The following is an 18,473-nucleotide window of genomic DNA, read 5'->3' on the forward strand; positions in this document are numbered from 1 at the left end:
GGAATGGAATTGAATGTAGAATGGATCACGGAATGGAATGGAATGGAAAGTGGAATCGATTGGTATGGATGGTGGAATGGAATGGAATGGAACGTGGAATAGAATGGATTTGTATGGAATGTGGAAATGAAATTAATGTGGAATGGAATGGAATATGGAATGGAATGGAATGGAACGGAATGTGGAATGGAAAGGAATGGAACGTGGAATGGAAAGGAATAGAATGGAACGTAGAATGTAAAGTGGAATGCAATGGAAAGGAATGTGGAATGGAGTGGAATGGAATGTGGAATGGAATGGAATGGAATGTGGAATGGAATGGAATGGAACGTGGAATGGAAAGGAATGACACGTGGAATCGATTGGTATGGATGGTGGAATGGAATGGAATGGAACGTGGAGTGGAATGCAACTGAATGTACAATCTAATGTGGAATGGAATTGAATGGAATGTGGAATGGAATGGAACGAAATGTGGAATGGAATATTGAATGTAATGTGGAATGGAACGTGGAATGGAATGGAATGGAATGTGGAAAGGAACGTGGAATGTAAAGTGGAATGGAATGTAATGGAATGTGGAATGGAATGGAGAAAGGAATTGAATGGAATATGGAATGGCATGTGGAATGGAATGGAATGGAATGAGGAATGGAATAGAAAGGAATGTGAAATGGAATTTGGAATGGAATGTGAAATGGAATGTGGAATGGAAAGTGGAATGCAATGTATAAAGCAATGGAACGGAATGAAGAATGGAATGTGGAAGGGAATGGAATGTGGAATTCAATAAAATGGAATAGAATGTGGAATGGAATGAAATGGAATGTGGAATTGAATGGAATAGAAAGTGGAATGGAATGGAATGCAACGTGGAATGGAATGTGCAATGGACAGTGGAACGGAATGTGGAATTGAATATGGAATGGAATGGAATGGAAAGTGGAATGGAATGGAATGGAAATGAATGTGGAATGGAATGGAATAGAATTGAATGCAATGGAATGTGGAATGGAATGTAATCGAATGGAATGTGAAATGGAATGGAAGGGAATGTGAAATGGAATGTGGAATGGAATTTAATGTGTAATGGAATGAAATGGAATGTGTAATGGAATGGAATGGAATATGGAATGGAATTGAATGCAATGTGGAATCGAAAGGAATGGAATAAGGAATGGAATGGAATGTGGATTGGAATGTTTAACGTAATGTGGAATGGAATGAAATGGAATGGAATATGGAATGGAATTGAAAGGAATTTGGAATTCAATGGAATGGCATGGAATGTGTAATGGAATGGAATGTTGAATGGAATGGAAAGGATTGTGGAATGGTATATGGAATTGAATGTGATGCAATGTGGAATGTAATGTGAAATGGAAGGAATTGGAATGTGGAATGGAATGTGGAATGGAATGGATTGGAACGTGGAATGGAATAGAATGGAATGGAATGTGGAATGGAATGGAATTGAATAGAATGGAATGTTGAAAGGAATGGAATGGAATGTAGAATGGAATATGGAATGGAATGGGATGGAATGTAGAATGGAATGTGGAATGAAATGGGATGTAATGTGGAATGGAATCTGGAGGTAATAGATTGGAATGGAATGTGGAATGGAATGGAATGGAATGGAATTGAATGTGGGTCGGAATGGAGTGGAAGGTGCAATGGAATGTAATGGAAAGTTGAGTGTAATAGATTGTGGAATGGAATGGAATGCAATGAGGAATGGAATGGGGAATGGAATGGAATGGAATGTGGAATGGAATGGAATGGAATGTGGAATGGAAAGGAATGGAATATGGAATGGAATGGAACGGAATGTGGAATTCAATTGTATGGAATAGCATGCAATGTGAAATGGAATTGAATGGAATGTGGAATGGAATATGGAATGGAAAGTGGAATGGAATGGAATGGAATGTGGAATTGAATGTAGAAAGGAATGGAATGGAATGTGGAATGGTCTGTTGAATGGAATGGAACAAAATGTGTAATGGAATGTGAAGTGGAATGGAATGTGGAATGCAAAGGAATCGACTGAGGAATGGAATGGAATGGAATGGAATTTAATGTGGAATGCGATGTCTAATGGAATGGAATGGAAATTGGAATGGAATGGAATGGAGTGGAATGGAAAGTGGAATGGAATGGAATGGAATGTAGAATGGAATGGAAGAGAATATGGAATGTAATGTAAAAGGGAATGGACTGGAATAGGAATGGAAGGCGGAATGGAATGGAATGGAATGCAGAATTTAATGTGGAATAGATTGGAATGGAATGTTTAATGGAATGCCATGGAACGTGGAAAGGAATTGAATGGAATATGTAAAGAAACGGAGTGGAATATGGAATGGAATGCAATGGAATGGAATGGAATATGGAATAGGAAGTGGAGTTGAATGGAATGGAATGGAATGTGAAATGGAATGGAATGGAAAGGCATGGAATGTGAAATGAAATGGAAAGGAATGCGGAATATATTTGAATGGAATGTTGATTGGAATGGAATGGAATGTTTTATGGAATTAAATGAAGAATGCAATGGAATGTGGAATGGAATGGAATGGATTGCGGAATTTATTTGAATGGAATGTGGAATGGAATGGAATGCAATGCAATGTGGAATGGAATGGAACAGAATGGAATGGAATGTGGAATGGAATGGAATGGAATCTGGAATGGAATGGAATATAATGTGGAATGGAATGGAATTTAATGGAATGTGAAATGGAATGGAATGGAATGTGCAATGGAATGGAATGAAATGGAATGGAATGTGGAATGGAACGTAATGGAAAGGAATGGAATTTGTAATGGAATCGAATGAAATGTTGAATGGAATGGAATCGACTGTGGAATGCAATGTGGAATGAAACGTGGAAAGCAATGGAATGGAATGTGGGAAGGAATGTGGAATGGAAAGTGGAATGGAACATGGAATGGAATGTGATGGAATCTGGAATGTAATGTAATGGAATGGAATGTGGAATGGAATGGAATGTGGAATGGAATGGAATGGAATGTGGAAAGGAATGCAATTGATAGGGGAGTGGAAAGTGTAATGGAATGAGGAATGGAATATGGCATGGACTGGAATTGAACGTGTGATAGAATGGAATGGAATGTGGAATAGAATGCAGTCTAATGGAATGTGGAAAGGAATGGAATCGAATGTGGAAAGGAATGGAATGTAATGTGGAATGGAATGTGGAATGGAGTGGAATGGAATGTGCAATTGAATTTAAAGGAATGGAATGTGGAATTTAATGTGGAATGGAATGGGATGGACTGGAATGTGGAATGGAACGGAACGGAATGGAATGGAATAGAATGGAATGTTGAATTGAATAGACAGGAGTGTGGAATGGAATGTAATGTAATGTGGAATGAAATGGAATGGAATTTGAAATGGAATGTGGAATGGAAGGGAATATGGAATGCTAAGTGGAATGGATTGGAATGGAATGGAATGGAATGTGGAAAGGAAGGTGTAATGGAACGGAATCGATTCGAGTGGAATGTGGAATGGAACGGAATGGAATGTTGAATGGAATTTGCAAAAGAATGTCGAACGGAATGGAATGGAATGTGAAATGGAATATGGAGTGGAATGGAATGGAATGTGGAATGGAATGTGGAATGGAATGGTGTGGAATGTGGAATGGAATGGTATGGAAAGTGGAATGGAATGCGGAATGTAATGGCATAAAATGTGGAATGGAATGCAATTGATCGTGGAGTGGAACGTGGAATGGAATGAGGAATGGAATGTGGAATGGACTGGAATGGAATGTGTGATAGAATGGAATGGAATGTGTGATAGAATGGAATGAAATGAGGAATAGAATCGCATGGAATGGAATGTGAAACAGAATGGAATCGAATGGAATGTGGAAAGGAATCTGGAGAGGAATGGAATGGAAAGTGGAATGGAATGTGGAATGGAATGGAATGCATTGTGGAATGGAATGGAATCGACTGGAAAGTGGGATGGAATGGAATGGAATGGAATGGAATGGAATGCTGAATTGAACGGAACGGAGTGTGGAACAGAACGTAATGTAATGTGGAATGAAATAGAATGGAACTTGAAAAGGAATGTGGAATGGAAGGAAATGTGGAATGCTATGTGGAATGGAATGGAATGGAATGGAATGGAATGTGGAAAGAATGGAATTTAATGGAATGTGGATTGGAATTGAATGCATTGTGGAATGGAATGGAATGGACAGGAATGAGGAGTACATTGGAATGGAATGGAATGCAATATGGAATGGAATGTGTAATAGAATGGAATAGAATGTGGAATGAAATATGGAATAGAATATGGAATGGAATGTGTAACAGAATGGAATAGAATGTGGAATGAAATGTGGAATGGAATGTGGAGCGGAATGTAGAATTGAATGCAGAATGGAATGTGGAATGGAATGAGGAATGGAATCGAATGGAACGTGGAATGTAATGGAATGATAGGTGGACCGGAATGGAATGGAATGTGGAATGGAATGCAATGGAACTTGGAATGGAATGGAATGCAATGGAATGTGGAATGAAGTGGGATGTAATGGAATGGAATGGGATGGAATGGAATGATGAATGGAACGTGGAATGAAATGGAAATGAATATGGAATGGAATGGAATGGAATGGAATGGAATGGAATGGAATGGAATGTGGAATGGAATGGAAAGGAATGTGGAATGGAATGTGGAATGGAGTGGAATGGAATGTAAAGAGGAATGAAATGGAATGTGGAATGGAATGGAATGGAGTGTGGAACGGAATGGAATTGAATGTGGAATGGAGTGGAATGTAATGTGGAATGGAATGGAATTGAATGAGGAATGGCACGTGGAATGGAATGGAATAGAATGTGGAATGGAATTGAATGGAATGGAATGGAATTTAGAATGGAATGTGGAATAGAATGTGGAATGGAATTGAATGGAATGTGGAATGGAATGGAAGGTAGAATGGAATGTGGATTGGAATGGAATGGAATGTGGTATGGAATGGAATGGAATGTGGAATGGAATATTATGGAATGGAATGGAATGCAATGGAATGCAAGGGAATGCGGAAAGGATTGTGGAAGGAATGGAAAGGAAAGTGGAATGGAAGGGAATGGAATGGAAGGTGGAATGGCATGGGATTAAATGAGGAATGGAACGTGGAATGGAATGGAAGGGAATTGAATGGAATGTGGAGTGGAATGGTATGGAATGTAGAATGCAATGTGGAATGGAATTTGGAATGGAATTGAAAGGAATGTGGAATGAAATCGAATGTAATGTGGAAAGGAATGTGGTATGGAATGGAATTTAATGTGAAATTGAATGGAAGGGATTGTCGAATGGAATGGAATGGAATGGATTGGAAAATTGAATGTAGTGGAATGGAATGGAAATTGGAATGGAATGGAATGGAATGTGGAATGGAAAGTGGAAGGGAATGTAACGGTGTGTGAAATGCAAAGGAATGCAAGGTGGAATGGAATCTAACGGAGTGGAAAGTGGAATGGAATGGAATGGAATGTGGAATGGAATGCAGAATGGAATGAGGTACGGAATGTGGAATGGAATGTGGAATGGAATGCGCAATACAAAAGAATGGAAACTGGAATGGAACGTGGAATGGATCGTGGAATGGAAAGTGGAATGGAATATGGAATGGAATTCAGAATGCGATGGAACGGGATGTGGATTGGAATGTGAAATGGAATGGAATGAAATGTTTAACGGAAAGGAATGAAGCGGAAGGTCGAATGGATTGGAGTGGAAGGTGGAATGGAATGGAATGGAATGGAAAGTGGAATGGAATGTGGAATGGAATGGAACAGATTGTGGAATGGAACGTGGAATGGAACGTCGAATGGAATGGAATGGAAAGTGGAATGGAACGTGGAATGGAAAGTGGAATGGAAAATGGAATGGAATGGAATGGAATGGAATGTGAAATATAATGTGGACAGAATGGAATTTAATTTGCAAAGGAATGTGTAATGGAAAGGAATGCAACGTGGAATGGATTAAAATACAACGTGGAATGGAAAGGAATGCAATGTGGATTGTAATGGAATAGAATTTGCAATGGAAAGGAATGGAATGTGGAATGAAATGCAATGGAATGTAATGGAATGGAATGCAGTTGAATGTGGAAAGCAAAGGAATGGAATGTAGAATTGAATGGAATGAAGTCAAAAGTGGAATGGAATGGAATGGAATGTGGAATGGAAAGGAATGGAATGTGGAATGGAAAGGAATGATGTGTGGAATGGAATGTGGAATAGAAAGGAATGGAATGGAATGGAATGTGGAAAGGAATTGAATGGAGTGGAATGTGGAACGGAATGGAATGGAATGTGGAATGGAATGGAAAGGAGTGGAATGAGGAACGGAATGGAATGGAATGTGGACTGGAATAAATTGGATTGTGAAATGGAATGCAGAATGGAATGTAGAATGGAATATTTAATGGAATGTGGAAAGGAATGGAATGGAATGTGGAATGGAATGGAATGGAATGTGGAAAGTAATGGAATGGAATGTGGACAGGAATTGAATGGGATGTGGAATTGAATTCAATGGAATTTGGAATGGAATGGATTAGAATGTTGAATGGAATGGAAAGAAATGTGAAATGGAAAGTGGAATGGAATGGAAAGAAATGTGAAATGGAAAGTGGAATGGAATGGAAAGGGAAGTGGAATGGAATGGAAAGGATTGTGGAATGGAATGGAATGGAAAGTTTAATGGAATGCAATGGAAATGAATGGAATGGAAGGTGGAATGGAATGCAATAAAATGTGGAATGAAGTGGAATGGATTGGAATGTGGAATGGAATGTTGAATGGAATGGAATGGAATGGAATGCAATGGAATGTGGAATGGAATGGAATGGAACATGGAATGGAATGTGGAATGGAATGGAATGGATTGTGTAATGGAATGTAGAAAGGAATGGAATGGAATGTGCAATGGAATGGAATGGAATGTGGAATGGAATGGATAGGAATGTGAAATGGAGGAATGGATTGGAATGGAAAGTGGAATGGAAAGGAATGGAGAACGGAATGGGATGTGGAATTGAATTTGGAATCGTACAAAATGGAATGGAATCTAGAATGGAAAGGAAAGGAATGTGTAATGGAATGGAATGCAATTGAATGTGGAACGGAATGTGGAATAGAATGGAATGGAATGCGGAATAGAAAGTGAAATGGAATGAAATGGAACGTGGAATGGAACATGGAATGGAATGGAATTGAATGAAATGTAGAAAGGGATGGAATGGAATGGAATTGAATGAGGAATGTAATTGAATGGAATGGGATGGAATGGAATGGAATGGAATGTGGATTAGAACGGATTGGAGTGGAATGGAATGTGGATTAGAATGGAATGGAATGTGGAATGGAATGGAATGGAATATGCAAAGGAATGTGGAAAGGAATGGAATGTGGAATGGAAAATGTAAAGAAATGGAAAGGAAAGTGACAAGGAATGGAATGCATTGTGGAATGGAATGGAATAGAATGGAATGGAAGGGAATGTGGAATGGAATGGAATGGAATGTTGAATTGAATGGAATGCAATGCGATGGGGAATGGAATGGAATGGAATGGAATGTGGAACGGAATGTGGAATAGAATGGAATGGAATGCGGAATGGAACGTGGAATGGAATGGAATGGAATGTGGAATGAAACGTGGAATCGAATGGAATGGAATGTTGAATGGAATTGGAAGGCAATGGAATGGAACGTGGAATGGAACGTGGAATGCAAAGTAAAAAGAATAGTGGAAAGGAATTTGGAATGGAATGGAATGTGGAATGAAACGTGGAATCGAATGGAATGGAATGTTGAATGGAATTGGAAGGCAATGGAATGGAACGTGGAATGGAACGTGGAATGCAAAGTAAAAAGAATAGTGGAAAGGAATTTGGAATGGAATGTGGAATGGAAAGTGGAATGGAATGTGGAATGGAAGGTGGAGAGGAATGGAATGGAAAGTGGAAAGGAATGGAATGGAATGTGGAATGGAATAGAATGGAATGTGGAATGTGATGGAATTGAATGTGAAAAGGAATGTGGAATGGAATGTGAAATGGAATGAGGAATGGAATGGAATGCAATACGGACTGGATTGTGGAATGGAATGGAATGCAATGGAATGTGGAATGGAATGGAATGGAATGTTGAATGGAATGGAATGGAATGGAAAGTGGAATGGGATGGAACGGCAATTGGAATGGGAGGGAATGGAATGGAATGTGGAATGGAACGCAGAATGGAATGGAATGGAACGTGTTATGGAATGGAATGGAAAATGGAATAAAATTAAATGGAACGTGGAAAGGAATGGGTTGGAACGTGGAATGGAATGGAATGTGGAATGAAATGCAATGGAATGGAATGTGGAATGAAATGCAATGGAATGGAATGAAAAGGAATTTGGAATGGAATGGAATTGAATGTGGAATGGAAATTGGAATGGAATTGAATGTAATGTGGAATGGAATGATGTGGAATGGAATGTGGAATGGAATGGAATGGAATGTGGAATGGAAGGGAATGGAATGAAATGGAATGTGGAATGGAAGGAAATGGAGTGTAATGAGGAATGGAAAGAGTGGAATGGCATGGAATGGAATAGAATGGAATGTGTATTGGAATGGAATGGAATGTGGAAAGAACGAAATGGAATAAGCACTGGAAAGTGGAATGGAATAGAATATGGAACGGAAAGTGGAATGAAATGGAAAGGAAACTGGCATGGAATGGAACGCATTGTGGAATGGAATGGAAGAGAATGGAATGGAAAGGAATTTGGAAGGGAATCAAATGGAATGTGGAATGGAATGGAATGGAATGGAATGCAATGGAATTGAGTGGAATGGAATCGAATTTGGAATGGAATGGAATGCAAAGTTGAATGGAATGCGGAATGGAATGAGAAATGTAATGGAATGGAAAGTGGAAAGGAATGGAATGGGAGGTGGAATGGAATGAGGCATGTAATGGAATGGAACGTGGAATGGAATGTGGAATGGAATGTGGAATGGATCGTGGAAAGGAATGGGGAATGGAAAGGGAAATGGAACGTGGAGTGGAATATGGAGTGGAAAGGAATCGAATGTTGAATGGAATGGAATGGAATATGGAATGGAATGTGGAATGGAATGTGGAATGGAATGGAATGGAATGGAATGGAAAGTGGAATGGAATGGAATGTGGAATTGAATGGAATGGAAAGTGGAATGGAATGGAATGTGGAATTGAATGGAATGGAATGTGGAATGGAAAGTGGAATGAATTGGAAAGGAAAGTGGCACGGAATGGGACGCATTGTGGGATGGAATGGAATAGAATGGAATGGAAAGGAATGTGGAATGGAATCGAATGGAATGAGGATTGGAATGGAATGGAATGGAATTGAATGTGGAATTTAATAGAAGGGAATATGGAATGGAATGTGGAATGGAATAGTAAGGAATGTGTAATGGAATGGAATGGAATGGAAAGTGGCATGGAATGGAATGGAATGGAATGCAATGGTATTGAGTGGAATGGATTGGAATGTGGAGTGGAATGGAATGCAATGTTGAATGGAATGTGGAATGGAATGTGAAATGTAATGGTATGGAATGTGGAATGGAATGGAATGGAATGGGAGGTGGAATGGGATGAGGTATGGAATGGAAAGGAAAGTGGAATGGAATGTGGAATGGAACGTGGAAAGGAACGTGGAATGGAAAGTGGAATGGAACGTGGAGTGGTATATGGAGTGGAAAGGAATCGAATGTGGAATAGATTGGAATGGAATATGGAGTGGAATGGAATGGAATGTGGAATGGAAAGTGGAATGGAATGGAAAAAGGAATGGAATGGAATTTGGAATTGAATGGAATTGAATGAGGAATGTAAAGTGGAATGAAATGGAAGGGAAAGGGGAATGGAATGCATTGTGAAATTGAATAGAAGAGAATATAATGGAAAGGAATGTGGAAAGTAATTGAATGGAATGTGGAATGGAATGGAATGGCATGCAATGTGGAATGGAATGTGGAATGGAATGTGAAATACAATGGAATGGAGAGTGGAATGGAATAGCATGGAATGTGGAATGGAATGTGGAATGGAATGAAATGCAATGTTGAATGGAATGTGGAATGGAATGTGAAATGTAACGTGTAAAGTATCGTGGAATGGAACGTGGAATGGAAAATGGAATGGAATGTGGAATGGAATGTGGAGTGGAATGGAATGGAATGTGGAATGGAATGGAATGGAATGGAAAGTGGAATGGAATGGAATGTGGAATGGAATGGAATGGAATGTGGAATGGAATGGAATGGAATGCGGAAAGACATGTGGAATGGAATGTGGAATGGAATGGAATGGAATATGGAATGGAATGTGGAAAGGAATGGAATGGAATGTGGAATGGAATGAAATGGAATGGAATGTTGAATGGAATGGAATGGAATGGAATGTGGAATGCAAGGTGGAATGGAATGGAATGGAATGGAATGTGGAATGGAAAGTGGAATGGAAAGGAATGGAAGTTGGAAAGGAATGGAATGGAATGTGGAATGGAAAGTGGAAGGGAAAGGAATGGAAGTTGGAATGGAATGGAATGGAATGGAATGTGGAATGGAAAGTGGAATTGAATGGAATAGAACGTGGAATGGATTGGAATGGAAAATGAAATGAAATGAAACGAAATGAAATGGAACCTGGAAAGGAATTGGATGACACGTGGAATGGAATGGAAAGTGGAATGGAATGCAATGGAATGGAAAGTGGGATGGAATGCAATGGAATGGAAAGTGGAATGGAATGCAATGGAATGGAAAGTGGAATGGAATGCAATGGAATGGAAAGAAATAGAATGTGGAGTGGAATGGAATTGAATGTGGAATGGAAATTGGAATGGAATGGAATGTAGAATGGAATGGAATGGAATGGAATATGGAATGGAATGAAATTGAATGTGGAATGGAAGGGAATGGAATGGAGAGGAATGTGGAATGGAATGTGGGATGGAAGGGAATTGGAATGCAAAGAGAATAGAATGGAATGGAACTTAATGGAATGTGGAATGGAATGGAATTGAATGGAATGGAATGCAATGTGGAATTGAATGGAATGGAATGGAACGTGGAATATAATGGAATGGAATTTAATGGAAAGTGGAATGGAATGTGGAATGGAATGGAATGGAATGCAATGGAATGTGGAATGGAATGTGGAATAGAATGGAATGGAATGTGGAATGGAATTGAATGAAAATTGGAATGGAAAGTGGAATGGAATGGAAAGGAGTGTCGAATGGAATATGGAATTGAACGGAATGGAATCTGGAATGGAATGGAAAGGAATGTGAAATGGAACGGAATGGAATGGAATGTGGAATGGAATGCGGAATGGAATGGAATGGAATGTAGAAAGGAATGTCGAATGGAATGGAATGTGGAATTGAATGTGGAATGGAATAGCCTGGAATGTGGAAACGAATGTTGAATGGAATGGAAAGGAATGTGGAATGGAATGGAATGGAATGTGGAATGGAATGGAATGGAATGTGAAATAGAGGAATGGAAAGGAATGGAAAGTGGAATGGAACGGTATGCGCAATATAATCGAATGGAATGTGTAATGGAAAGTGGAAAGGAATGACATGCAATGTGGAATGAAATGGATTGGACTATGGATTGGAATGGAATGCAACTTGGAATGGAATGGAATTCAATGTGGAATGTAAAGGAATGGAACGTGGAATGGAATGGAATAGAATGGAATGTGGAAGGGAATGGATAATGGAACGTGGAAGGGAATGGGTAATGGAATGTGTAATGGAATATGGAGTTGAATGGAATGGAACATGGAATGGATTGTGGAAAGGAATGGAATGGAATGTGCAATGGAATGGAATGGAATGTGGAATGGAATGGAATTGAACGCGAAATTGGGGAATGGAATGGAATTCAAAGTGGAATGGGAAAGAATGGGGAATGGAATGGGATGTGGAATGCAAGGTGGAATGGTAAGAAATGGAATGGAATATGGAATGGAATGGAATGGAATGTGTAATGGAATGGAATGGAATGTGGAACAGAATGTGGAATAGAATGGAATGGATTGCGGAATGGAACGTGGAATGGAATGGAATGGAATGAGGAATGGAAAGTGGAATGTAATGGAATGCAATGTGAAATGGAATGGAATGGAATGAGGAATGGAATGTCATGGAATGGAATGGAATGGAATGGAATGGAATGGAATGGAATGTGGATGAGAATGGAATGTAATGTGGAAGGCACCTGAATGGAATATGCAATGGAATGTTGAATAGAATGTAACGTGGAATGGAAAGTGGAATGAATGGAATGCATTGTGGAATGGAATGGAATAGAATGGAATGGAAAGGAATGTGGCATGGAATAGAATGGAATGTGTAATGGAATGAAATGCAATGCAATGTGGAATGGAATGGAATGGAATGTTGAATGGAATGGAAGGGAATATGGAGTGGAATATGGAATGGAATGGAAAGGAATGTGGAATGGAATGCAGTGGAATGGAAAGTGGAATAGAATGGAATGGAATGGAATGCAATGGAATGGCGTGGAATGGAAAGGAATGTGGAATGGAATGGAATGAAATGTGGAATGGAATGTGTAATGGAATGTGAAATATAATGGAATGGAAAGTGGAATGGAATGGAATGGAATGTGTAATGGAATGTGAAATATAATGGAATGGAAAGTGGAATGGAATGGAATGGAATGTGGAATGGAAAGAGGAATGGAATGGAATGGAATGTGGAATGGAATGTGCAGTGTTACATAGAAAGTAACATGCAATGGAAAGTGGAATGCAATGTAATGGACTGTGGAATGGAATGGAATGGAATGAGGAATGGAATGAAATGGAATGGCAAGGAATGGAATGGAATGGAATGTGGATTGGAATGGAATGGAATGTGGAATGGAATGGAATGGTAAATGCAATGGAATGTGAAATGGAATGGAATGGAATGTGAAATGAAATGGAATGTGAAAAGGAATGGAATGGAGGGTGGAATGGAATGGAATGTAACGTGGACTGCGATGGAATGGAATGTGGAATGGAATGTAAAATGGAATGGAATGGTATGTGGATTGAAATGGAATGGAATGGAACGTTTAATGGAATGTGGAATGGATCATGGAATGGAACGTGGAATGGAATGTGGGATGGAATGGAATGGAATGTGGAAGGGAAGGGAATGGAATGTGGAATGGAATGTGTAATGTAATTTAATGGGCCGAAATGGAATGGGACGTGGAATGGAATGCAATGGAATGTGGAATGGAATGTAAAAAGGACTGTGGAATGGAATGTGGAATGGAATGGAATGGTCTGGAATGCGGAATGGAATGGAATGTAATGGAATGGAAAGGAAGGGAATGGATTGTGGAAATGAATGGAATGGAAAGTAGAAGGGAATGGAATGTAAAGTGGAATGGAATGGCATGCAATGGAATGGAAGGTGGAATCGAATGTGAAGTAGAATGTGGAATGGAAAGTGTAATGGAATGTTATATATAATGTGCAATTGAACGTGTAATGGAATGAAATGTAACGTGGAATTGATTGGAATGGAACGTGAAATGGAATGGAATGGAATGCGGAATGGGACATGGAATGGAACGTGGAATGGAACGTGGAATGGAACGTGGCATGGAATGGAATGTTACGTCAAACGGAATGGAATGGAACGTGGAATGGAACATGGAATGGAACCCCTAATGTAACGTAGAATGGAACGTGGAATGGAATGGAATGGAACGTGGAATGGAATGTGGAATGTAATGGAATGGAATGTGGAATGGAATGGAATTGAACGTGGAATGGAGTGTAGAATGGAATGGAATGGAATGTGGAATGGAATGGAATGGAACATGGTATGGAATGTGGAATGGAATGGAAAGCAATGTGGAATGCAATATGGTATGGGATGTGGAATGGTATGCAATGGAATATGCAATAGAATGTGTAATGGAATGCAATAGAATGTGAAAGGGAAAGTGGAATGCAATGTGGAATGTAATGAGGAATGGAATGTGGAAAGGAATGAGGAATGAAATGGAATGGAATGTGGAATCGAATGTGGAATCGAATGTGGAATGAAATGTGGAATGGAATGGAATGGAAAGTGGAATGGAATGTGGAATGGAATGGAAAGGAATGTGTAATGGAAAGGGGAATGCAATATAATGGAATGTGGAATGGAGTGAGGAAAGAAACGTGCAGTGGAATGTGGAATGGAACGTAGAATGGAATAGAATGCAATGTGGAATGGAACGTGGAATGGGGTGGAATGGAACATGGAATGGAACACGGAATGGAACATGGAATGGAATGTCGAATGGAAATTGGAAAGGAATGTGTAATGGAATGTGGACTGAAACGAGGAATGGAATGCGGAATGTTCTGTGGAATGGAACGTGGAATGGAATGGAATGAAATGTGGAATGGAACTAGCAATGGAATGTGGAATGGAATGTGCAATGCAACAAGGAATGGAATGTTGAATGGAATGTGGAAGGCATCGTGGAATGGAATGTTGAATGGAATGTGGAATGGAAAGTGGAATGGAAAGGAATGGAATGTGGAATGGAATGTGGAATATAATGGAATAGAACTTGGAATAGAATGTGGAATGGCATGTGAATTACAATGCAATGGAATGTGTAACGGAGTGTGGAATGAAATGCAATGGAATGAGGATGGAACGTGGAATGGAATGTAGAATGGACTGCGGAATGGAATGTTTAATGGAATCTGCCATAGAATGTGGAATGGAATGGAATTGAAAGCAATGTGGAATTGAATGTGAAATTTAATGCAACGGAATACGGAATGGAATGTGCAATGAAATGCAATGGAATGAGAATGGAATGTGGAATGGAAGGTGGAACGGAATGTAATGGAATGTTGAGTGGAATGTGGAATAGAAAGTGGAATGGAATGAAATGGAATGTGGAATGGAATGTGGAATAGAAAGTGGAATGGAATGAAATGGAATGTGTAATGGAATGTGGCATGGAATGTGTAATGGAATGGAACGGAATGTGGAATGGCATGTGGAAAGGAATGTGGCATGGAATGTGTAATGGAATGGAACAGAATGTGGAATGGCATGTGGAAAGGAATGTGGAATGGAACGGAATAGAATGTGGAATGGAATGACGAAAGGAATGAGGAATGCAAAGTGGAATGGAATGGAACGGAATGTGGAATGGAACGTGGAATGAAAGATGGAATGAAACGTGTAATGGGATGTGCAATGGAATGTGGAAAGGAAAGTTGAATGGAATGTAATGGAACGTGGAATTAAAAGTGGAATGGAATGGAATGGAACGTGGAGAAGAACGTGGAATTGAACATGGAAAAGAATGTGGAATGGAATGTACAATGGAATGTGCAATGGAATGTGGAAGGGAATGTGGAATGGAATGAAATGGAATGTGGAATGCAACGTGTAAAGTATCGTGGAATAGAATGTGGAATGGATCGTGGAATGGAAGGTGAAATGGAATGTGGAATGGAATGGGGAATGAAATATGGAATGGAACGTGAAATTGAATGGAGTGGAATGTTGAATGAAACGTGGAATGGAATGGAATGGAATAAGGAATGGAATGTGGAATGCCATGTGGAATCTAATGGAATGGGATGTGGAAAGGAATCTGGAAAGGAAAGTGGAATGGAATGGAATGCAATGTGGAATGGAACGTGGAATGGAATGGAATGGAATGTGGAATGGAATGTGGAAATGAAAATGGAATGGAATGAGGAATGTAATGTGGAATGGAATCGGCAATGGAATGTGGAATGGAACGTGGAATGTAATGGAATGGAAAGTGTAATGGAACTTGGAAAGAATTGAATGGAACAAGGATTGGAATGTGGAATGGAATGTTGAATGGAACGTGGAATTGAATGGAATGGAACATGGATTGAAAGGTGGAATGAAACGTGGAATGGAATGTGGAGTCGGACTTCGAATGGAAAGGAATGGAATTTGGAATGGAACGTGGAATGGAATGGAAGGGAAGGTAGAATAGAAATGAATGGAACGATGAATGGAATGTGGATTGGAATGCGGAATGGAAAATGGAATGGAACGTGGAATGGATTGGAATGGAACGTGGAATGGAACGTGGAATGGAATGGAATGGAACGTGGAATGCAACGTGGAATGTGGTATGCAATGGAATGGTATGTGGAAAGGAATGTAATGGAATGTGAAATGGAATGTGGAATGGAATGGAATGGAATGTGGAATGTAATATGGAATGGAAAGTGGAATGGAATTGTGTGGAATGTGGAATGTGATGGTATGGAAAGTGGAATGAAATGTGGAATGGACTGGAATGGAATGTGGAATGGAATGCAATTGATCGTGGAGTGGAACGCGGAATGGAATGAGGAATGGAATGTGGAATGGAATGGAATGGAACGTGTAATAGAATGGAATGGAATGTTGAATAGAATCGCATGGAATGGAATATGAAATACAATGGAATCCAATGTAATGTGGAATGGAATCTGGAATGGAATGGGATGGAATGTGGAATGGAATTTGGAATGGAATGTGGAATTGAGTGGAATGGAATGTGGAATTTAATTGAAAGGAATGGAAGGTAGAATAAAATGTGGAATGGAATGGAAAGTGGAATGGAATGGAAAGGAATGCAATGTGGAATGAAATGGAATGGAATGGAATGTGGAATGAAATGGAAAGGAATATTGAATGAAATCTGGAGTGGAAAAGAATTTGGAATGGAATGTGGAATGTATTGGAAAGGAATGGAATGGAACGTGTAATGGAATGGAATGGAATGTGGAATGGAATGGAATGAAATGTGGAATGGAATGCAATGGATTGCGGAATGGAATGGGATGGACAGGAATGTGGAATGGAATGGAATGTAATGCAATGGAATTGAATGGAATGTGGAATTGAATGAAATAAATTGTTGAATGGAATGTAATGTAATGTGGATTGAAATGGAATGCAATTTGGAATGGAATGGGGAATGGAATGGAATGTGGAATGCCATGTGGAATGGATTGGAATGGAATGGAATGGAATGTGGAAAGGAATGGAACGGAATGGAATGGAATGGAAAGTGGATTGGAATTGAATGCATTGCAGAATGGAATGGAATGGACTGGAATGTGGAATAGATTAGAATGTAATGGAATGGAATGTGGAATGGAATGGAATGGAATGTGGAATGGAATGTGTAATGGAATGGAATCGAATGTGGAATGAAATGTGGAATGGAATGGAATGGAATGTGGAAGGCAATGGAATGGAGTGGAATGGATGGAATGTGGAACTGAATGTAGAATGGAATGCAGAACGGAATATGGAATGGAATTTTGAATGGAATGGAATGGAACGTGGAATGTAATATAATGCAATGAAGACCGGAATGGAATGGAATTAGGAATGGAATGCAATGGAACTTGGAATGGAATGGAATGCAATGGAATGTGGAATGGAAATCAATGGAATGCGGATTGAAATGGAATGGAATGGAATGGGATGGGAAGGAATGACGAATGGAATGTTGAATGAAATGGAAATGAATCAGGAATGGAATGGAATGGAATGGAATGGAATGGAATGGAATGTTGAATGGAAAGGAAAGGAATGTGGAATGGAATTCGAAATGGAATGGAATGGAATGTGAAGAGGAATGGAATGGAATGTGGAATGGAATGGAATGTTGTGTGGAACGGAATGGAATTGAATGTGGAATGGAGTGAAATGGGATTTGCAATGGAATGGAAATGAATGATGAATGGCACGTGGAATGGAATGGAATGGAATGTGGAATGGAATTGATTGGAATGGGGGATGGAATGGAATGGAATTTAGAATGGAATGTGGAATAGAATGTTGAATGAAATTGAATGGAATGTGGAATAGAATGGAATGGATTGTAGAATGGAATGTGTAGTGGAATGTGGAATGGACTTCAATGGAATGTGGAATGGAATGGAATGTAGAATGGAATGTGAATTGGAATGGAATGGAATGTGGAACGGAGTCTGGTATGGAATGGAATGGAATGTGGAATGGAATATATTGCAATGGAATGGAAAGCAATGGAATGCAAGGGAAGGCGGAAAGTAATGTGGAATGGAAAGGAAAGGAATATGGAATGGAAAGGAATGGTATGGAATGTGGAATCGAGTGGAATGGAAAGGAAAGGAATATGGAATGGAAAGGATTGGTATGGAATGTGGAATCGAATGGAATGGAATGTGAAAAGGAATGGAATGGAATGTGGAATGGAATGGAATGGAATGTGAAATTGAGTGGAATGGAATGTGGAATGGAATGGAATGGAATGGAATGTGGAATGGAATGGGATTGAATGAGGAATG

Source organism: Pongo pygmaeus, chromosome 22 (assembly GCF_028885625.2).
Source record: "Pongo pygmaeus isolate AG05252 chromosome 22, NHGRI_mPonPyg2-v2.0_pri, whole genome shotgun sequence".
Taxonomy (NCBI): Eukaryota; Metazoa; Chordata; class Mammalia; order Primates; family Hominidae; genus Pongo; species Pongo pygmaeus.